Below are 22,953 nucleotides of genomic sequence, written 5' to 3' on the forward strand. Positions count from 1 at the left end.
TCTACATTCCTGCCTACTCCCAATAACCTTTCACCCCCTTGCTTATCAAGAATCTATCTAAAAATATTTAAAGACTCTGCTTCCACTGCCTTTTGAGGAAGAATGTTCCAAAGATTCACAACCCTCTGACAGAAAAATTTCTCCTCATCTCTGTTTTAAATGGGTGACCCCTTATTTTTAACAGTGACCCCAGTTCTAGATTTTCCCACAAAAGGAAACATCCTTTCCACATCCACCCTGTCAAGACCCCTCAGGATCTTATATGTTTCAATCAAGTCACCTCTTACTTTTCTAAACTCCAGCGGCTACAAGCCTAGCCTGTCCAACCTTACCTCATAAGGCAGCCCGCCCATTCCAGGTATCAGTCTAGTAAACCTTCTCTGAACTGCTTCCAACGCATTTACATCCTTCCTTAAATAAGGAGACCAATACTGTACACAGTACTCCAGATGTGGTCTCACCAATGCCCTGTATAACTGAAGCATAACCTCCCTCCTTTAGCATTCAATTCCCTCACAATAAATGATAACATTCTATTAGTGTTCCTAATTACTTGCTATACCTGCATACTAACCTTTTGCAATTCATGCACTAGGACACCCAGATCCCTCTGCATCTCAGAGCTCTGCAATCTCTCACCATTTAGATAAATGCGTCTTTTTTATTCTTCCCGCCAAATGGACAATTTCACATTTTCCCACATTATACTCCATTTGCCAGGTCTTTGCCCACTCGCTTAACCTATTAATATCCCTTTGTAGCCTCCATATGGCCTCTTCACAACTTACGTTCCTACCTATCTTTGTGTCATCAGCAAATTTAGCAACCATACCTTCGGTCCCTTCATCCAAGTCATTTATATAAATTGTAAAAAGTTGAGGCCCCAGCACTGATCCCTGTGGCACACCACTCGTTACATCTTGCCAACCAGAAAATGACCCATTTATTTCTACTTTCTGTTTCCTGTTAGCTAGCCAATTTTGTATCCATGCCAAAATGTTACCCCGACACCATGCTTGTATTTTCTGCAATAACCTTTGATTTGGCACCTTACCAAATGCCTCTGCAAATCTAAGTACAGTACATCCACTGGTTCCCCTTTATCCACAGCACATGTTACTTCTTCAAAGAACTCCAATAAATTGGTTAAACATAATTTCCCTTTCACAAAACCATGTTGTCTCTGCCTGGTTACTTTGAATTTTTCGAGGTGCCCTGCTACAACGTCTTTAATAATAGCTTCTAACATTTTCTCTGTAACAGATAGGCAGCACAGTGGCCCAGTGGTGAGCACTGCAGCCTCACTGCTCCAGCAACCTGGGTTCGGTTCTGGGTACTGCCTGTGCAGAGTTTGCACGTTCTCCCTATGACCGTGTGGATATCTGCTGGGTGCTCTGGTTTCCTCGCACAGCCAAAGACTTGCAGGTTGATAGGTAAATTGGCCATTGTAAATTGCCCCTAGTGTAGGTAGGAGAAGGGTGGGGATGTGGTAGGCAATATAGGGTTAATGTAGAATTTGTATAAATGGGTGGTTGTTGGTCAGCACAGACTTGGTGGGCCAAAGGACCTGTTTCAGTGCTGTATCTCTAAATAAATAGATGTTAAGCTAACTGGGCTGTAGATTCTTGCTTTCTGTCTTCTTCCCTTTTTGAATAAATGAGTTACATTCACTATTTTCCAACGTAATGGACCTTCCTCGAATCCAAGGAATTTTGGAAAATGAAAACCAACACATCAACTATTTCACTAGTGTCAGGCAAGCCCCCCACCTGCCAAGAATGAGGAAAATTAATTTCGCCACATGAACATTGATTTTAAACTGTTGTTGGTGAAGGAAGAACTTGCTTCAAAAAACAACTGGAGACTTTGGCTGGAAAGAGACATTAGCATATCAGCAGACTGTACTTCAAAGGACAAAGGGGCTATTCCCTGCTCCAATTTAATCCACAATGGACTTTTGATTACCAGATGTTGAAGCATTTCAGGTTAACTACGAAAATGGCCAAATCCACAAACAGATGTGGTCAGACCAGTTTCTTCATATGACTGGCTGATTGTTGGAGTTTTTTGGATTTGAACTGGACACAGGGTTAAAACTCAGAAAGCTGTTTGCTCCTGGACTGGAAAAGACCTCTCTCCTGTCTGCTCTCATCTCTCTCTCACCAGCTTCAGAAACCATTGAAGACATATGGACCCCAAGAGAGAAAAGTCTCCTAAAGTGAATTAGAACAAAGAACAGTACAGCACAGGAACAGGCCATTCGGCCCTGCAAGCCTGCGCCGATCTTGATGCTTGCCAAAACTAAAACCTTCTGCACTTCCGGGTCCCATATCCCTCTATTCCCATCCTATTCATATATTTGTCAAGATGTTTCTTAAACGTCACTATCGTACCTGCTTCCACCACCTCCCCTGGCAGCAAGTTCCAGGCACTCACCATCCTCTGTGTAAAAAACTTGCCTCGCACATCCCCTCTAAACTTTGCCTCTCGCACCTTAAACCTATGTCCCCTAGTAACTGACTCTTCCACCCTGGGAAAAAGCTTCTGACTATCCACTCTGTCCATGCCGCTCATAACTTTGTAAACCTCTATCATGTCGCCCCTCCATCTCTGTCGTTCCAGTGAAAACAATCCGAGTTTTTCCAACCTCTCGTCAGAGCTAATGCCCTCCAGACCAGGCAACATCCTGGTAAACCTCCTCTGTACCCTCTCCAAAGCCTCCACGTCCTTCGGGTAGTGTGGCGACCAGAATTGCACGCAATATTCTAAGTGTGGCCAAACTAAGGTTCTGTACAGCTGCAACATGACTTGCCAATTTTTATACTCTATGCCCCGACCGATGAAGGCAAGCATGCCGTATGCCTTCTTGACTACCTTATCCACCTGCGTTGCCACTTTCAGTGACCTGTGGACCTGTACGCCCAGATCTCTCTGCCTGTCAATACTCCTAAGGGTTCTGCCATTTACTGTATACCTCCCACCTGCATTAGACCTTCCAAAATGCATTACCTCACATTTGTCCGGATTAAACTCCATCTGCCATTTCTCTGCCCAAGTCTCCAACCGATCTATATCCTGCTGTATCCTCTGACAATCCTCATCATTATCCGCAACTCCACCAACCTTTGTGTCGTCTGCAAACTTACTAATCAGACCAGCTACATTTTCCTCCAAATCATTTATATATACTACAAACAGCAAAGGTCCCAGCACTGATCCTTGCGGAACACCACTCGTCACATCCCTCCATTCAGAAAAACACCCATCCACTGTTACCCTCTGTCTTCTGTGACTGAGCCAGTTCTGTATCCACCTTGCCAGCTCACCTCTGATCCCGTGTGACTTCACCTTTTGCACCAGTCTGCCATGCGGGGACCTTGTCAAAGGCTTTACTAAAGTCCATATAGACAACATCCACCGCCCTTCCCTCATCAATCATCTCGTCACTTCCTCAAAAAACTCAATCAAGTTAGTAAGACATGACCTCCCCTTCACAAAACCATGCTGCCTCTCGCTAATAAGTTTGTTTGTTTCCAAATGGGAGTAAATCCTGTCCCGAAGAATCCTCTCTAATAGTTTCCCTACCACTGACGTAAGGCTCACCGGCCTATAATTTTCTGGATTATCCTTACCACCCTTCTTAAACAAAATAACAACACTGGCTATTCTCCAGTCCTCTGGGACCTCACCTGTAGCCAATGAGGATGCAAAGATTTCTGTCAAGGCCCCAGCAATTTCTAGGGTAGATCCCATCAGGCCCTGGGGACTTATTCACCTTAATGCTTTGCAAGACAATTCTCCCGCATTCCCTCCCCCTTCCCTTCCTCTGCATTCCCTGCCTTCGCATTCCTGCCCTTGCATTCCCTCCCCCACAACCCCTCCCCCCGCACTCCTTCCCCCCCCTCCTCTCCACCCTCTCCCATTCACTCCCCAGACACTCCCCCCATTAACTCCCCACACCCTCCCTCAACCGGTTCCCCCACCACTCTTCCTCCACTCTCTCCTCCACCACTCCCTCTCCTCCACTCTCTCCTCCACCACTCCCTCCCCCCCCCCACTCCCTCCTCAACATTTCCCCCTCTCCTCCCCCACCACTCCCCCTCTCCCATTTCCCCCCCACATCCTCCCTCTTCCCCTCCTCCTCCCCCCCACCCTCCTTCTCCCATTTCCCCCCCTCCCACTTCCCCTTCCCCCTCTTCCACTTCCCCCCTTCGCTCTTCCACTTCCCCCTTCCCCTTCCCCCCTTCCTCTTCCACTTCCCCCCTTCCCTCTTCCACTTCCCCCCTTCCCCTTCCCCCCCTTCCACTTTCCCCCCACTCTTCCACTTTCCCCCCCTCCCTCTTCCACTTCCCCCCTCCCTCTTCCACTTCCCCCTTCCTCTTCCACTTCCCCCCTTCCCTCTTCCACTTCCCCCCTTCCCCTTCCCCCCCTTCCACTTTCCCCCCACCCACTTTCCCCCCCTCCCTCTTCCACTTCCCCCCTCCCTCTTCCACTTCCCCCCCCCACCCCCCTCGTCCACTTCCCCCTCCCCCCCACCCCCCTCTCTCTTCCACTTCCCCCCCCCACCCCCCTCGTCCACTTCCCCCTCCCCCCCCCCCACCCCCCTCTTCCACTTCCCCCTCCCCCCCACCCCCCTCTTCCACTTCCCCCTCCCCCCCCCACCCCCCTCTTCCACTTCCCCCTCCCCCCCCCCACCCCCCTCTTCCACTTCCCCCTCTTCCACTTCCCCCTCCCCCCCACCCCCCTCTTCCACTTCCCCCTCCCCCCCATCCCCCTCTTCCACTTCCCCCTCCCCCCCACCCCCTCTTCCACTTCCCACCCCCCTCTTCCACTTTCCACCCCCCTACCCCCCCTACCCCCCCCTTCCACTTTCCACCCCCCCTACCCCCCTACCCCCCTCTTCCACTTTCCACCCCCCTCTTCCACTTTCCACCCCCCTCTTCCACTTCCCCCCCCTCTTCCACTTCCCACCCCCACCCCCCTCGTCCACTTCCCCCTCCCCCCCACACCCCTCTCTCTTCCACTTCCCCCCCCACCCCCCTCGTCCACTTCCCCCTCCCCCCCCACCCCCCTCTTCCACTTCCCCCTCTTCCACTTCCCCCTCCCCCCCACCCCCCTCTTCCACTTTCCACCCCCCTCTTCCACTTTCCACCCCCCCTCTTCCACTTTCCACCCCCCCTCTTCCACTTTCCACCCCCCCTTCCACATTCCACCCCCCCTTCCACATTCCACCCCCCCCTTCCACTTTCCACCCCCCCACCCCCTCTTTCACTTTCCACCCCCCCTTTCACTTTCCACCCCCCCTTTCACTTTCCACCCCCCCACCCCCCTCTTCCACCCCCCACCCCACTCTTCCACATTCCACCCCCCTCTTCCACACCCCCTCCCCACCCCCCTCTTCCACTCCCCCACTGCACCCCCCTCTTCCACTCCCCCTCCCCCTCTTCCACTCTCCCCCCCCTCTTCCATTCTCTCCCCCCTCTTCCACTCTCCCCCCCTCTTCCACTCTCCCCCCCCTTCCACTCTCCACCCCCCTCTTCCACTCTCCCCCCCCCTCTTCCACTCCCCCTCCCCCTCTTCCACTCCCCCTCCCCCTCTTCCACTCTCCCCCCCCCCCCTCTTCCACTCTCCCCCCCCCCTCCACTCTCCCCCCCCCCTCTTCCACTCTCCCCCCCCCCTTCCACTCTCCCCCCCCTCTTCCACTCTCCCCCCCCTCCACTCTCCCCCCCCTCTTCCACTCTCCCCCCCTTCCACTCTCCACCCCACCTCTTCCACTCTCCCCCCCCTCTTCCACTCCTCCCCCCCCTTCTCTTCCACTCCTCCCCCCACTTATCTTCCACTCCTCCCCCCCTTCTCTTCCACTCCTCCCCCCCCATTCTCTTCCACTCCTCCCCCCCCCCATTCTCTTCCACTCCTCCCCCCTTCTCTTCCACCCCTCCCCCACCTTCTCTTCCACCCCTCCCCCCCTTCTCTTCCACTCCTCCCCCCCTTCTCTTCCACTCCTCCCCCCCCTCTCTTCCACTCCTCCACCCCCTCTCTTCCACTCCTCCCCCCCTCTCTTCCACTCCTCCACCCCCCCTCTCTTCCACTCCTCCACCCCCCCTCTCTTCCACTCCTCCACCCCCCCTCTCTTCCACTCCTCCACCCCCCCTCTCTTCCACTTCCCCACCCCTTCTCTTCCACTTCCCCCCCTTCTCTTCCACTTCCCCCCCCTTCTCTTCCACTTCCCCCCCCTTCTCTTCCACTTCCCCCCCTTCTCATCCACTTCCCCCCCCCCTTCTCATCCACTTCCCCCCCCCTTCTCTTCCACTTCCCCCCCCTTCTCTTCCACTTCCCCCCCTTCTCTTCCACTTCCCCCCTTCTCTTCCACTTCCCCCCCTTCTCTTCCACTCCCCCTCCCTTCTCTTCCACTCCCCCCCTTCTCTTCCACTCCCCCCTCCCCCCCTTTCTCTTCCACTTCCCCCCTTCTCTTCCACTCCCCCCCTTCTCTTCCACTTCCCCCCCTTCTCTTCCACTTCCCCCCCCTTCTCTTCCACTTCCCCCCCTTCTCTTCCACTTCGCCCCCCTTCTCTTCCACTCCCCCCTCCCCCCCTTTCTCTTCCACTTCCCCCCCCTTCTCTACCACTTCCCCCCCTTCTCTTCCACTCCCCCCCTTCTCTTCCACTTCCCCCCTTCTCTTCCACTTCCCCCCCTTCTCTTCCACTTCCTCCCCCCCTTCTCTTCCACTCTCCCCCCTCCTTCCACTCTCCCCCCTCCTCTTCCACTCCCCCCTCCTCCTCTTCCACTCCCCCCCCTCTCTTCCACTCCCCCCCCTCTCTTCCACTCCCCCCCCTCTCTTTCACTCCCCCCCCTCTCTTTCACTCCCCCCCCTCTCTCTTCCACTCCCCCCCCTCTCTTCCACCCCCCCCTCTCTCTTCCACTCCCCCCCTCTCTCTTCCACTCCCCCCCTCTCACTTCCACTCCCCCCCCCTCTTTTCCACTCCCCCCCCCCTCTTCCACTCCCCCCCACTCTTCCACTCCCCCCCCCCTCTTCCACTCCCCCCCCCTCTTCCCACTCCCCCCCCTCTTCCACTCCCCCCCCTCTTCCACTCCCCCCCCCTCTTCCACTCCCCCCCCTCTTCCACTCCCCCCCCTCTTCCACTCCCCCCCCCCTCTGCTTCCACTCCCCCCCACTTCTCTTCCACTCCCCCCCACTTCTCTTCCACTCCCCCCCCCACTTCTCTTCCACTCCCCCCCTTCTCTTCCACTCCCCCCCCCTTCTCTTCCACTCCCCCCCTTCTCTTCCACTCCCCCCCCCCTTCTCCTCCACTCCCCCCCTTCTCCTCCACTCCCCCCCTTCTCCTCCACTCCCCCCCCCTCTCTCCACTCCCCCCCCTTCTCTCCACTCCCCCCCCCTTCTCTTCCACTCCCCCCCCTTCTCTTCCACTCCCCCCCCTTCTCTTCCACTCCCCCCCTTCTCTTCCACTCCCCCCCTTCTCTCCACTCCCCCCCTTCTCTTCCACTCTCCCCCCTTCTCCTCCACTCCCCCCCCTTCTCCTCCACTCCCCCCCCCCTTCTCTTCCACTTCCCCCCCCTTCTCTTCCACTCCCCCCCCCTTCTCTTCCACTCCCCCCCCTTCTCTTCCACTCCCCCCCCTTCTCTTCCACTCCCCCCCCCCTTCTCTTCCACTCCCCCCCTTCTCTTCCACTCCCCCCCTTCTCCTCCACTCCCCCCTTCTCTTCCACTCCCCCCCCTTCTCTTCCACTCCCCCCCCCTTCTCTTCCACTCCCCCCCTTCTCTTCCACTCCCCCCTTCTCCTCCACTCCCCCCCCTTCTCTTCCACTCCCCCCCCTTCTCTTCCACTCCCCCCCCTCTTCCACTTCCACTCCCCCCCCTCTTCCACTTCCACTCCCCCCCTCTTCCACTTCCACTCCCCCCCCCTCATGTTCCACTCCCCCCCTCTGTTCCACTCCCCCCCCCTCCCTCCTCTCCACTCCCCCCCTCTTCCACTCCCCCCCTCTCTCTTCCACTCCCCCCCCCTCTCTTCCACTCCCCCCCCTCTCTCTTCCACTCCCCCCCCCTCTCTTCCACTCCCCCCCTCTCTTCCACTCCCCCCTCTCTCTTCCACTCCCCCCCTCTCTCTTCCACTCCCCCTCTCTCTCTTCCACTCCCCCCTCCTCTCCACTACCACCCCTCCTCTTCCACTCCCCCCTCCTCTTCCACTACCCCCCTCCTCTTCCACTCCCCCCCCTCTCTCTCCACTCCCCCCCCCTCTCTCTTCCACTCCCCCCCCTCCTCTTCCACTCCCCCCCCTCCTCTTCCACTCCCCCCCCTCCCTCCTCTTCCACTCCCCCCCCCCCTCCTCTCCACTCCCCCCCCCCTCCTCTTCCACCCCCCCCTCCTCTTCCACTCTCTTCCACTCCCCCCCCTCCCTCCTCTTCCACTCCCCCCCCTCTTCCACTCCCCCCCCCTCTCTCTTCCACTCCCCCCCTCTCTCTTCCACTCCCCCCCTCTCTCTTCCACTCCCCCCCTCTTCCACTCCCCCCCCTCTCTCTTCCACTCCCCCCCCTCTCTCTTCCACTCCTCCCCCCTCTCTCTTCCACTCCCCCCCCTTCTCTTCCACTCCCCCCCCTTCTCTTCCACTCCCCCCCTTCTCTTCCACTCCCCCCCCCTTCTCTTCCACTCCCCCCCCCCTTCTCTTCCACTCCCCCCCCCTTCTCTTCCACTCCCCCCCCCTTCTCTTCCACTCCCCCCCCCTTCTCTTCCACTCCCCCCCCCTTCTCTTCCACTCCCCCCCCCTTCTCTTCCACTCCCCCCCCCTTCTCTTCCACTCCCCCCCTTCTCTTCCACTCCCCCCCTTCTCTTCCACTCCCCCCCTTCTCTTCCACTCCCCCCCCTTCTCTTCCACTCCCCCCCCCTTCTCTTCCACTCCCCCCCTTCTCTTCCACTCCCCCCCCTTCTCTTCCACTCCCCCCCCTTCTCTTCCACTCCCCCCCCTTCTCTTCCACTCCCCCCCCTCTCTTCCACTCCCCCCCCTTCTCTTCCACTCCCCCCCCTTCTCTTCCACTCCCCCCCCTTCTCTTCCACTCCCCCCCTCTTCTCTTCCACTCTTCCACTCCCCCCCTCTTCTCTTCACTCTTCCACTCCCCCCCTCTTCTCTTCCACTCCCCCCCTCTTCTCTTCCACTCCCCCCCTTCCCCCCTCTTCTCTTCCACTTCCCCCCTTCCCCCCCTCTTCTCTTCCACTCCCCCCTCTTCTCTTCCACTCCCACCCTTCCCCCCTTTCTCTTCCACTCCCCCCTTCCCCCCTTTCTCTTCCACTCCCCCCCTTTCTCTTCCACTCCCCCCTTCCCCCCTTTCTCTTCCACTCCCCCCTTCCCCCCTTTCTCTTCCACTCCCCCCCTTCCCCCTTTCTCTTCCACTCCCCCTTCCCCCCTTTCTCTTCCACTCCCCCCCTTCCCCCCTTTCTCTTCCACTCCCCCCCTTCCCCCCTTTCTCTTCCACACCCCCCCTTCCCCCCTTTCTCTTCCACACCCCCCTTCCCCCCTTTCTCTTCCACTCCCCCCCTTTCTCTTCCACTCCCCCATTCCCCCCTTTCTCTTCCACTCCCCCCATTCCCCCTTTCTCTTCCACTTCCCCCCTTCCTTTTCCACTTCCCCCCTTCCCCCCTTCCCCCCTTCCCCCCTTTCTCTTCCACCCTTCCCCCCTTTCTCTTCCACCCTTCCCCCTTTCTGTTCCACTTCCCCCTTCCCCCCTTTCTCTTCCACTTCCCCCTTCCCCCCTTTCTCTTCCACTTCCCCCTTCCCCCCTTTCTCTTCCACTTCCCCCTTCCCCCCTTCCCCCCTTTCTCTTCCACTTCCCCCCTTCCCCCCTTTCTCTTCCACATCCCCCCTTCCTCTTCCACTTCCCCCCTTCCTCTTCCACTTCCCCCTTCCTCTTCCCCCCTTCCCCCTTCCTCTTCCCCCCTTCCTCTTCCACTTCCCCCCTTCCCCCCTTTCTCCCTTCCCCCCTTTCTCCCTTTCCCCCTTTCTCTTCCACTTCCCTCTTCCCCCCTTTCTCTTCCACTTCCCCCCTTCCCCACTTCCCCCCTTCCCCCCTTTCCCACTTCCCCCCTTTCTCTTCCACTTCCCCCCTTTCTCTTCCACTTCCCCCCTTTCTCTTCCACTTCCCCCCTTTCTCTTCCACTTCCACTTCCCCCCTTTCTCTTCCACTTCCCCCTTCCCCCCTTTCTCTTCCACTTCCCCCTTCCCCCCTTTCTCTTCCACTTCCCCCTTCCCCTTCCACTTCCCCCTTCCCCCCTTTCTCTTCCACTTCCCCCTTCCCCCCTTTCTCTTCCACTTCCCCCTTCCCCCCTTTCTCTTCCACTTCCCCCCTTCCCCCCTTTCTCTTCCACTTCCCCCCTTCCCCCCTTCCCCCCTTCCCCCCTTTCTCTTCCACTTCCCCCCTTTCCCCCTTTCCCCCTTTCTCTTCCACTTCCCCCCTTCCCCCCTTCCCCCCTTCCCCCCTTTCTCTTCCACTTCCCCCCTTCCCCCCTTCCCCCCTTCCCCCCTTTCTCTTCCACTTCCCCCCTTCCCCACTTCCCCACTTCCCCCCTTTCTCTTCCACTTCCCCCCTTTCTCTTCCACTTCCCCCCTTTCTCTTCCACTTCCACTTCCCCCCTTTCTCTTCCACTTCCCCCTTCCTCTTCCACTTCCCCCTTCCTCTTCCACTTCCCCCTTCCCCCCTTCCCCCCTTTCTCTTCCCCCTTCCCCCCTTTCTCTTCCACTTCCCCCTTCCCCCCTTTCTCTTCCACTTCCCCCTTCCCCCCTTTCTCTTCCACTTCCCCCTTCCCCCCTTTCTCTTCCACTTCCCCCCTTTCTCTTCCACTTCCCCCCTTTCTCTTCCACTTCCCCCCTTCCCCTTCCACTTCCCCCCTTCCCCTTCCACTTCCCCCCTTCCCCTTCCACTTCCCCCCTTCCCCCCTTTCTCTTCCACTTCCCCCCTTCCCCCCTTTCCCTTCCCCCCTTTTCCCCCTTTCTCTTCCCCTTCCCCCCTTTCTCTTCCCCTTCCCCCCTTCCCCCTTTCTCTTCCACTTCCCCCCTTTCTCTTCCACTTCCACTTCCCCCCTTTCTCTTCCACTTCCCCCTTCCTCTTCCACTTCCCCCTTCCTCTTCCACTTCCCCCTTCCTCTTCCACTTCCCCCTTCCCCCCTTCCCCCCTTTCTCTTCCCCCTTCCCCCCTTTCTCTTCCACTTCCCCCTTCCCCCCTTTCTCTTCCACTTCCCCCTTCCCCCCTTTCTCTTCCACTTCCCCCCTTTCTCTTCCACTTCCCCCCTTTCTCTTCCACTTCCCCCCTTCCCCTTCCACTTCCCCCCTTCCCCTTCCCCTTCCCCTTCCCCTTCCCCCCTTCCCCCCTTTCTCTTCCACTTCCCCCCTTCCCCCCTTTCCCTTCCCCCCTTTTCCCCCTTTCTCTTCCCCTTCCCCCCTTCCCCCCTTTCTCTTCCCCTTCCCCCCTTCCCCCCTTTCTCTTCCCCTTCCCCCCTTCCCCCCTTTCTCTTCCCCTTCCCCCCTTTCTCTTCCCCTTCCCCCCTTTCTCTTCCCCTTCCCCCCTTTCTCTTCCCCTTCCCCCCTTTCTCTTCCCCTTCCCCCCTTTCTCTTCCCCTTCCCCCCTTCCCCCCTTTCTCTTCCACTTCCCCCCTTCCTCTTCCACTTCCCCCCCTGCCGGCCGGGCGGTGAATCGCGGATCACTGACGCTTTCAGCACGTGACCGAGCGGCTTGGTCGGGAGGCGGAGCTTGGAGTGGGGCCGCGAGTGGGCGGGAAGCGGCGAGCGGAGGAGCCGGCGGTAGCACTGGAGAGCGGACACCGAGCGGAGGAGCCGGCTGCAGCACCGGAGAGCGGACACCGAGCGGAGGAGCCGGCTGCAGCACCGGAGAGCGGACGGAAAAAACAACAACCAACTGTCCCTAATTGGCGGTGAGTGACGGCGGCCTCCAACCTCATTTCACCGAGCCCGGGTTTTATAATTTCAAAAGCTATTTTAATTGGCAGGAGATTTGACGGAAAATATATCAACCAAATGAAGGTGATGACGTGTAAATGAAGTCAAAGTAACAGTTAAAAAAAACAAGGTTATATAATTTTTATTCCGTTTTTGAAAAAATTTTCCGGTGGTAATTTTTTGGTGCGTCAGAGGCGGCGAGGAGCGGATTAGGAGGAGTTGCTGTTAATTCTCAAACCGTGTTTAGAGGAGGAGGAAAAGCTGCGGCTTTCTGGAAATCTGCGGGTGATGAGAAAGATCAGTTGGTTTGTTGTTTTATGAAGATTGACAGGATGGTGGCTGCAGCCTCACTGCTGACACCACAGCCTTTTCTGTCAATGCAGTCTCCTGCCGGCGCCATCAGCCTGTTTGGGTAGGTGCAGCTTTGCCAAGATTTATCTCCCTGCATTTGGTGCCTGTGCCTTCCTCAAACATATGTTTTCGGGGAACCAATGGACTGTACTGAACTCTTGCTGCCCCCAACAGTGTCTTTTTTTAAATTAGTATCTGCATGGTAGAATATTAAAATTGTGTTTAGCCCTTCTAGCATGACAATGGCCTTTCTGCCATTTCTCGGAATATTAAAATTATTTTCATTTATAGTTTGTCTTTGTAGGCAGTCAGGCCTTTTAAATTCTCATTGTGTGAATATGTTGCTGTTTAACTTTGTGGTTTTACTGATCATTTATCTGCGATTTCCATTTAGAATTCAGATCACTGATTTCAAGTTTATGTTCCACTGCTTGTTGTATGGTCCCATGCCTTGTTTATTCAAGGACACAATCCAGGTGCTGACCCTGTTCAGGAGAGTTTGGGGGCTGGAGGGGGTTATGGGTATGGTTATGATCAGAGGCCAAGCATTTCATGGGAGAAATGTCTGGGTATATTGGAACAATTTTGGTGGAGGCCTGGGGACCAGATTTATTTATTTTTTAAATGGCCAAGTGCTCGTTCTCATTGAAGAGTGAGAAGTTCAATATTATAAATGCTTGTGTGTGGCAGATGATGTTGGTTTACCAATGTAGTACCTTCTAAATTGCACCAGCATCTGTTGCAGACGGTTTCTTAAATAAGTGTGTATGCAGTTATCTGTATCTGACAGTGTGATACATTTACCACAGGTTGACAGCTTGCCACTTTGATTCATTGCCTTAATGAGATAATTTTTGGTGGATAATAGATTATTTGAAAGTTTCCAGCATTAAATCTCCTATGTTGTCCAGTTCATGGAAAAGTCACAGGTGCTGACTTTCCACAGTCATAATGTAGCTCATGCATCCACTTTTGCATGTAGTCCATAGTACTCCCCTTGAATTAACCAGACCACCCAGCTATGTATATATGTTAACGAACCCTCACTCCTTGTATTCTTATTAACAGTCTTTGAAATAATTATTGTGGAGCTAATAGATTGAGAATCAGAGTATGTATACACAAGCATGTGCTGATTGCTGGGTACTGATGGTGAATTTGATAAGTGCCAATCACTGGCACCTGAGTGAGTTTAAATAGTTTGGCACTTTATCAAAATCTCAACTGACATCTCTAAACTAATATTTTTGCCCCCCAAATCTGTGCCCATCTTTCCCACAAGTCTATTTGGCAAACCCTTCAGGTTTCCACTACAGCACTATAACAGCCCTTTTCAAAGCTACAGGTGACATCTTTTGGGACTGACTGATCATGGTAAACTATCCTTCTCAGCCAGTCTGCAGCTTTTGACATGGTTTACCACACATCCTCTTCCAGTGCCTCTCCTTGGTTTCTGTCAATCCAGTCGTAGCCAGGGAATCAACTGCACTGTTGCTGCCAGAGTCCCCAAGCATCTATTTCTCATCTATATGCTGCTCCTTGGTGACATGGTCCAAAAAAAATCAGTTTCCACATGTGCAGTGATGACACCCAGCTCTACCTTACCACCAACTCTCATGACTCTTCAACATCCACTGAATTATCATGCTGCTTGTTCGGTAAGCAGAAATTTCCTTCAACTCGATATTGGGAAGACCGAAGATGTTGTGTCTGCCTCAATTTTGTACAATTCTGGCAGCAGTTGTGGAGGGAGAAAGAGTTAATGTTTCAGGTTGATGAAAGGTCAACAGGACATAGGCGGGCAGAATGGGCAGAGAAGTGGCAGATGGAATTTCATGCAGACAAGTGTGAAGTGTTACATCAGAAGGGATAGGATGAAGTTATGTAGACTTAATGGCACAGCTCTAAAGAGTGTGCAGGAGCAGAGGGGCCCAGGGGTGGGTGTATGTGCAACGATCTTTGAAGGTGGCAGGACATGTTGAGAGAGTGGTTAGCAAAGCACATGGGCTCTTAGACTTCATAAATAGAGGCATAGAGTACAAAAGCAGAGAAGTTATGCTGAACCTTTATAAAGCTCTGGTTTGACCTCAACTACGGTATTGCATCCAGTCCTGGATGCTTTAGGAAGGAAGAGAGTCCTTGAGAGGGTGCAGAGGAGATTTACCAGAATGGTTTCGGGGATGGTGGATTTTAGTTACAAGGCTAGGTTGGAAAAACTGGAGCAAAGGATATTGAGGGGAGATATAATAGAGGTGTACAGATTGACAGGCTTAGATAAGTTAGACAAGAGAGGAATGCTCCTATAAACTGATGTACAAGGACTAGGGGACAGAGGTTGAAGATTTTGGGCAAGAGATGCAGGGGGGATGTGAGGAAGAACTTTTTATGCAGTTAGTTGTAATGACCTGGAACCCGCTGCCCACAAGTGTGGTGAAAGTGGAGACAATCAATAATTTCAAAAGGAAATTGGATGGGCACTTTAAGGAAATAAACTTGCAGGGTTTTGGGGGTCAAGGCTTGAGTGGTACTGACTAGATTACTTTGCTGAGAGCTGCATGGACTCAATGGGCCGAATGGTCGTCTATATCGAAAATGACTCTGACCCTCAATGACTTTGTCCCCTCTAGATTTCTGTGCTCCTCCATTTCTGGCCTCATGCAGGTCCCCATCTTAATTGCTGCATCAAATGCTTTCAACTGCCTAGGCCCTAAACTCTGGAATTCCTTCCCTCAACCTCTCTACCCCTCTCTCCTTTGAGACACTCCTTAAAACTTGTCTCTGACCAACTTTTGGTCATCTGTCCTAATAACTCCTGCGTGGTTTGGTGTCAGATTTTATGATTGCTCCAGTGGAGTGCATTGGGATATTTTGTTAAAGGTGCTATATAAATGAAAGTTGCTGTTGCAAACAGTTCTGTGCTCCACAAATCTTGAGGTTTCTTTTGATCCCTATCCACATTTAGTAACTTTTAAATTGATTAAATCCAGTCCCTATTCACTCCATCAAAGTCGTGCATAATTTCAAAAATTAAACCTTTGCTGTGAATCTATTCCCAGAATCTTAAATCTATCCTTGTAATTATAGTTTCCCTTCCCTGGAATAATCCTGGTGAACCTATATTGTAAACATTCTATGTTTTAATGTCGATTGAGTCGTACAAAACTACACACAGTGACCGAACTAGTGCTTTTTGCTCTGGCCCTTATTTCTGAAATCAATAATTCTTCTGGCTATTTTATTTTCCTTTACGAACCTTCAGTCCATTGCACCAGTTCTCAAAGATGAAAGATATTTTTCCTGCAGCCCTTTTTTGATCGTAATGTATGTTTGTCCTTTGTTAATTTAGGGGAGATCTTCTAGTTGTAATATGTCTGACCTGTGATAATCCATTCCAGTCCATGTTAAACTGCAGGCCTGCACAGTAAAGTGATGTAATGCAATGCACCAGAATGCAGATTATGTCTTTGTCTAGGGTGGCCGCTTTTAATGCCCTTTATACTAAACAATCTTGTCCTTCCAGTAATCAAGACATTTTTTTTCTAGCTATGCACACGAGTTATGTCTGCATGGGAGAAATATGCCAAATGTCAATTTATCTCAATTCACAGTGGGTGTGGGCTAGTGCTCATTGCTGTTGGCAACTTTAGCTTGACTGTGAAAAAGCTAAAACGGCATTAAAGGATTAATTTTCTTTGTTGAATGCTGTTTAATTTCTTGTTGCCAGGAACGTATTTCTAATATTTACCATTGTATCGGCTGACCATTTTCCACCCTTTTCCAAAATCATCTTTCAAAATCACGAGGCATCTAGTCAAAGTAGACCGAAAAACTGTTCCCTTGGAGGTGTTGAGAACCAGAGACCACAGATTTAAGGTGATAGGTGACATGAGAGAACTTTTTTATGCAGTGAGTGGTTAGGATCTGAAATACACAGTCTGAGGGGGTGGATGAGGCAGATTCAGTTGTGGCTTTTAAAAGGAACTTGGATAAGCACCTGAAGATGATAAATATGCACGGTTGCCTGGTAGGAATGGGGTGTGGGACTAGCAGAATTGCTTTTGCACAGTGCTGGTACAGACTCGATGGAAATGGCCTCCTCCTGTGCCGTAACCATTCTATGATTCTTACCTTTGCAGCTACAGTGACTGAACTTGTATCTTTTTAACTACTTTTAAAATTTAATTCTGGCCTCTTGAGCATCCCCGATTTTAATCGCTGCACCATTGCTGGCCGTGCCTTTAGTTGCCTAAGTCCTAAGCTTTGGAATTCCCTCCCTGTGTCTCTTCACCTCTCACTCCACTTTTCTGCTTCAAGGCACTCCTTTAAAACCTATCTTTGAGCAAGCTTTTGGTCATCTGACCTAATCTCCTTATGTGGCTCTGTGTCAGATAGTGTTTTTATAATGCTCTTGTGAAGAACCTTGGGATATTTTATGTTAAGGGCACTATATAACTACAAGTTGTTAAGTCTTGGAATTGCTTTACTGTCTCCAGATGTCTTGGTGCTAAAGGCTGGCTCGGGTCTGCAAATTAAACCCGACCCGAGCCCGACAGAACCACATCCGAGCCCGACCCGGCCCGAGTCCTTCCTATTTTGTTCCCGTGCCCGACCCGACCATCCATTCACCTCCTTTCCATTTTTCACTTTCCTGATCTGCACAAGCTTAAAATAACTAGAAGAAAACAACCTTTCAAGCCCAAAAAGTAAATTAACAGTGGAACCACTTACCTGAGGTTGTGATGAAGTGTGTCTGACATGACCTGAGCCTGAGTGCCGGACCCGGAAGTGCGACCTGAACCTGACGCATGTCATTGGGTCCCATCAGGTTTGAGTCGGGTAGCTGGCCTTTACTTCGTGCTACCCACCTCCATACAGTATGCCTATCAACAGAATCTGCTACGTTTCATAAATGCCTTATTGAAACAGTTTCTATAGGAAACTTTCTTTCTGCCATCTTAAAATGATCTGTTTTTGGCCAGTGGCATGTGAATGCCCATGTCTGAAGTAAATGAAAAAGAAAAATTCATGATGAGCATTGAACCTGTCTCAATATTGTTATAAATCTAGAATACCTGACACTGACTCATTGTACCCATTCTGAAGCAAGTGGATTTTTTAACAAACAGCAGAGTTAAAGGTTTGCAGGTCTTTGAACCATTGGTTCACTGCAGGTTTGAAGGAACATCATGTGTTTGCATTTCTTTATATACAATGATCTTAAAATCAGAGGTAGAGGATGAGCACCTCTTTTTGCATCTGCATTAATGTCCGTTGGATGAGGCGGTAACCTGAGGGCCTGTCTGCCCTTTCGAGTGGCACGATTTTGAAGAAGAGTGGAGAGTTCTCACTGGTGTCCTGACAAGTATTTATATCTCAACACGGTCACTAAACATCAGATTAGCTACTCATATCTCATTGCTGATTGTGGAATTTGCACATAGCAGAGTTTCACGAAGTTATGTTAAACTTGCATAGGACCCAGGTCGGGCCGCACTTGAGTACTGTGCACTGTCTGATCTCCATATTATAAAAAAGACAGAGAAGTACTGGAGAAAGCTCATTTGAAAAAAAATATATATAAGGATTGTACCAGAGCTGACATATTACCACTGTTGGGAAAGATTGACCAGGCATGGACTTGTTTGCGAACAAAGACTTAGAGGTGACATGATGGAGAGCTTTAAAATTATGAATGGATTGAACAGGGTAGATGTGGAGAGAGAGTGTCTCTACTTGTGGTAGAGTCCAAAATTAGGGTCCATAAATACACAATAGTTACTAATAAACCCAATAGGCAAATTAGAAAAATATTCTTTATGAAGAGGGGTGAGAATTTGGTTGAAATAAATAGCTTAGAAACTCTCTCAAAGAAATTAGATGAGTACATAAGAGAAAAGGGAGTAGACAAGTGGATAGAATGGTAGTGGATTCATGTGGAGTTTAAACATTTCAAACTATTTAGGCTGAAAGGCCTGTTTCTTTGCTGTATATTCTATGTAAATTGGCTGTTGCGTTTTCGACATTGCAACTGTGATTTCACTCCAAAAGAATTTCATTGGCTGTAAAGGGCTTTGGGATTTTCTGAACCAATGAAAGATGCTGCAAAATGCAAGTACCTTGAATTGTGCTCTAGGTTATTCGTTGCAATCTTTTGGATCAGCCGCATCATTATTTTTGCTTATCACATTTCAACTCCCATTTTACCTTTCTTCCCCCACCCACCTTGCTTGGTCAACAATAAAAGCTCCGTTGTCTCACTGTGGGCTACAAGACATGCATTTAACAATAACTGGTTTTCTAATATAAAAACAAGAAATGCTGAAACTACTCAGCAGGTCTGGCAGCACCTGTGGAAAGAGAAGCAGAGTTAACGTTTCAGGTCAGTGACCCTTCTTTGGAACTAGCAAATATTAGAAATGTCAAAGGTTATAAGCAAGTGAGCCGGGGGTGGGGCAAGAGATAACAAAGGAGAAGGTGTAGATTGGACAAGGCCACATAGCTGACCAAGAGGTCATGGAGAAAAGGCAAACAGTATGTTAATGGTGTGTTAACCTCTTGGTCAGCTATGTGGCCTTGTCCAATCTACACCTTCTCCTTTGTTATCTCTTGCCCCACCCCTGGCTCACTTGCTTATAACCTTTGACATTTCTAATATTTGCTAGTTCCGAAGAAGGGTCACTGACCCGAAACGTTAACTCTGCTCCTCTTTCCACAGATGCTACCAGACCTGCTGAGTGGTTCCAGCATTTCTTGTTTTTATTTCAGATTTCCAGCATCCACAGTATTTTGCTTTTATTAAACTGGTTTTCTAACATTGGTGACTGGATAAATCAATAGGGATATGGTTAATGGAAACCTTTTGTATCTTGCCCATTTACTTCTTACAAACATGTTCATTTTACTTGGTGTGTAAGACTGCTTATTTCTGAGCTATCTGGGCACTCTTGTCTGGATGGAAAGTCAGTTGATGAGGGGTGATCAATCTAACCTTGTCATTGGGAGTAAGGAGAGAGAATTTAGATATGTTCTTTAGTAAAGACAAAAGGAACGTGCATTTATGAAGTGTCTTTTGCAGGATGTCCTAAACACCGCAGTCAATAAATTACTTTTGAAATGCTGTATCCTTTAGTCAACACTGCAGCCAATTTGTGCACCGTAAGGTCCTATGAAAAACAGTGAGAAAAATTAGCAGATAATTGGTTTTGGTAATGTCATTTAAGGGACAGATATTAACAAGAACACTTAACTCCCTGCTCTTTAAATAGTGCCATGGGTTCTTTTGTGTTCACCTGAACTGATCAGAAGGACAGCGCTCCCTTGGTATTATACCTGAAGTGTTTGCCTGGTATATGTGCTCAAATGTTGGTTGTGGGACCTGAATCAGTGATTTTTTTGAGTGAGATGAGCATGTAATAATTTACCACAGTGAGTAGCTAAGGCAGAGATTTTTTTTTAAGGGGAGAAATGATACAGGCCTATGAGGATAGAACAATGCAGTGGAATTAGTTTTGGATTATTTTAGACAAGAGCTGCCATTCTGTGCTGTAAACTCATATGGTTCTTTTGTTTCTCTTCCCCCCCCCCCCCTGGATTTTTACCCCTCCAAAAAAATGACTCTTCTGCATGGTTTCCGGTTTGAATATTATGTATAATTTGCTTTGATCAGTGACAGGGCAGCCACTAACGACAGCACAGTAAAGGAAGCAATGCTTCTGAAGGAATCAGAGACCCACTAAAAGAGGTTGTTTTTCACAGGCATCTGCTGAAGCAGCACTATTCACCACCTCCCCATGACACAGGATATTGTGGAACACCTGAGATCAATGTAAATTGTTCCCTAACACTCCAGCCAAAGACTTACAGGTTGATAGGTAAATTGGCCATTGCAAATTGCCCCTAGTGTAGGTAGGTGGTAGGAGAATTGAGGGAAGGTGGGGATGTGGTAGGGAATATGGGATTAATGTAGGATTAGTATAAATAGGTGGTTGTTGGTCGGCACAGACTCGGTGGGCCGAAGGGCCTGTTTCAGTGCTGTATTTCTCTATGAATCTATAATATTGCTGGCTGCACTAAATGCATTGAGCTCACTGGCAACTCTTGCCCAGAGACATCAATGTTTTACAAGTCTTAAGTATTTCTGTAAAGTATTTCTTTGTGCAGCTTGATTTAATTCAATGATTAAATGGGCTATGGTGCTTTATAGTCCGCAGTTATTCAGTATTCTGACTTAAAGCACTACTTTGGCACAAAATCTTTGTTCATCAGACCGACTTCAACTATAAGTATATTTATCTCCAAGAAACCGCATGCAATGGTGCATGGTCCCTTTCAAGTAATAACGTGAATTGCAGTGTCCAGTGGGAGGTAGCATTTCATTTCCCACTTCCTGCGCGTTTTCTAGATCCATTCATTTCCACATCTGTCACTGCACTTTCCAACTGGATGAGTTGCTCTTTCTTCCAACCTGTCGTTTTAATTCTGTTTTCCCCACTCTGACCTCTCTGTCCTTTGCCTCTGCCACTGTTCTAATACACTTCAACAAAAGCTCGAGGAACAGTACCTTGCCTTTTGATTAGGCAAGTTACAGCCTTCCGGACTCAACATTAAGTTCAGCCATTTCACATCATAACCATTGCCCTCATTTTTTCAGATGGCAGCTGTTAATGATTCTGATTATTTGATTTACACCTCTAAAGTCTGTTCCTTTACTTGCCCCATACCATCATCTTTCATCTTACACCATCATCCCTTTTGTCATTTAATCTCTCCTGCCTTCCATTCTATCACAGCCCTCCATGTTCTTTCCCCTCCCACTATCCCCATTTCCCTGCCTCTATGCTTAAAGCTTTCTAATCTCTAAATTTTTTCCATTTCTGATAAAAGGTCATCGACTTGAAATGTTAACACTTTTTCTAAAACCTACACAGATGCTGCCTGATATGCTCAGTATTTCCCACATTTACTGTTTTTGTTCTCCTCCCCTATAGGGAAGAAAGAACTTGCATTTATATAAGACATCTGAAAGGTCTTATTGGCACTTTAATCTACACCATTGTGATCTTGAGGCTCAACTTCTCCACTGCACAAATCTCAGATCTTGTGCCATGTTTCATTTCTACATAAAGCAACTCCATGTCCCCGGCTCAGGTCAAAATCTGCTTGCTCTCTGTGCGACAGCAAATTGATTTTGAGCTCTTCAAATCCTGACATGGTCCCCCTGCAATCTTACCTTTAGCTGTACATTTCCTGATGTTATTGCTGCTTTCTCCTCATTTGCTGTTCTGATACTGAATCATTCCCCATTCCCTCTTCTCCAAACTTTGTGGCTTATGTTCCCACTAAGTTTGTGCTTTTAAAAGCCTCCTAAAATCCCCTCCAGCCAAGCTTCTGTTGTGTTCAACATCAACTGTGTGCATTTACTCTAAAAATGCTGTAAAATATTTTTGTAAAGGGTTATAGAAATGTAAGTTGGGATTTCAGCGAAGCCTGCACCTACTCCTGAAGTAGAGAAGGCTGATCAGTAGCTAGCACAGATGTTGGGAGTGGTGGGGGAGAAAAACTATTTTTTAATTTATGTGAATTAGAAAGTAGCATCAAACTTTAGAAGGACACCTTCACACATCTGCCAATTTGAAACTTCTGGTTTTTAGGATGGCGCTGTGAAAATATAGAGGTGCTGTTTGGATTAACAAAGTAAGAATATATTAATAAGAAAATCTTGTTGCCAACTCTTTATGTCCCAAATACGTTTTTGGATCCATTCTCCCTCAATTTGGTCCAGCTGCCATTCAAACCTAGAATGTTACTTATTTGTCCCGCAGTCCCTGTTGAGCTGAATTTAGAAAGGTTAAGTGGTTGCTGTGAGTATTGTTTCTCTTCTGTTCAGATGTTTGTGTCACTGATCTGTGAACTAGCTGCTCATTTTTATATGTTTGAGCATTGAACAGCCCCAGTGCAGTCTGACGTCTGTCAGTGTACGGCCCTGTTCAACCTGAAGAAAGATTTTTCAACCACCTCAAATGGAATTGAGTCTCTGTTCAAATCACCAGGTTTTGTTTAGCAACCTGCTGCTAAAACCTGGACAATTTGCCTATACATTCTTGAAGTTTGTTTTCTGTAATGCACAATAGAGTTGAGTTCTGTTCATTATTGGCAAGTCTCTCAAACACCGATCTAATTGCATGCAATCAGTCAACTACTGCGGATCTTCAGGTTTGAGAGTTTACTTCAGGGAGGGAAGTGCATTGGATTTCTGAAATGTGTGCTGGATTCTGCTTCTCCGAGCTCAGGGCCGTAAAGCAGCTTCTTTTGTTCATTGAAAGTTGTCCAGCAAAGGCTGCACTGTTACCTGCTTGCTGCATTTTATTCTGGCAGGTGGGGGGGGCGGTGGGTGGTGGTCCTGGTGTCGGTTGGAAGGCAGGGGGTGTCCTCTGTCAGACCCTTGAAGCCATTTGACAGCAGGCAGGCAATTAACAGCCTGCCATCAAGGATGCTGTCCCTTTAAGGGTTGAGCTCTCATCTCCAGAGCTGCCGGCCTATTGGAGGGCCGGCAGCACCACTGGGAGCAATGGCGACGGCCGGTGCTGCAGGAAGACTGGAGAAGATCCTGGCACAGGTGAGTGGGGTTGGTGTTGCTGGCGCCATTC

General features: G+C 50.2%; 1 protein-coding gene across 1 annotated transcript in view; it reads left to right on the plus strand.

Annotated features, from left to right (window-relative positions):
* Positions 1-11,741: 11,741 nt before the first annotated feature.
* LOC137351119 (protein lifeguard 1-like) overlaps positions 11,742-22,953 on the plus strand; it is a 75,997-nt gene continuing 64,785 nt past the window's right edge. Inside the window, exon 1 of the mRNA XM_068015745.1 lies at positions 11,742-11,931. The gene's annotated coding sequence lies outside the window, so the exon portion shown is untranslated. The remainder of the gene's footprint in view (positions 11,932-22,953) is intronic.

Source organism: Heterodontus francisci, chromosome 2 (genome assembly GCF_036365525.1).
Source record: "Heterodontus francisci isolate sHetFra1 chromosome 2, sHetFra1.hap1, whole genome shotgun sequence".
In the NCBI taxonomy this organism is placed as follows: Eukaryota; Metazoa; Chordata; class Chondrichthyes; order Heterodontiformes; family Heterodontidae; genus Heterodontus; species Heterodontus francisci.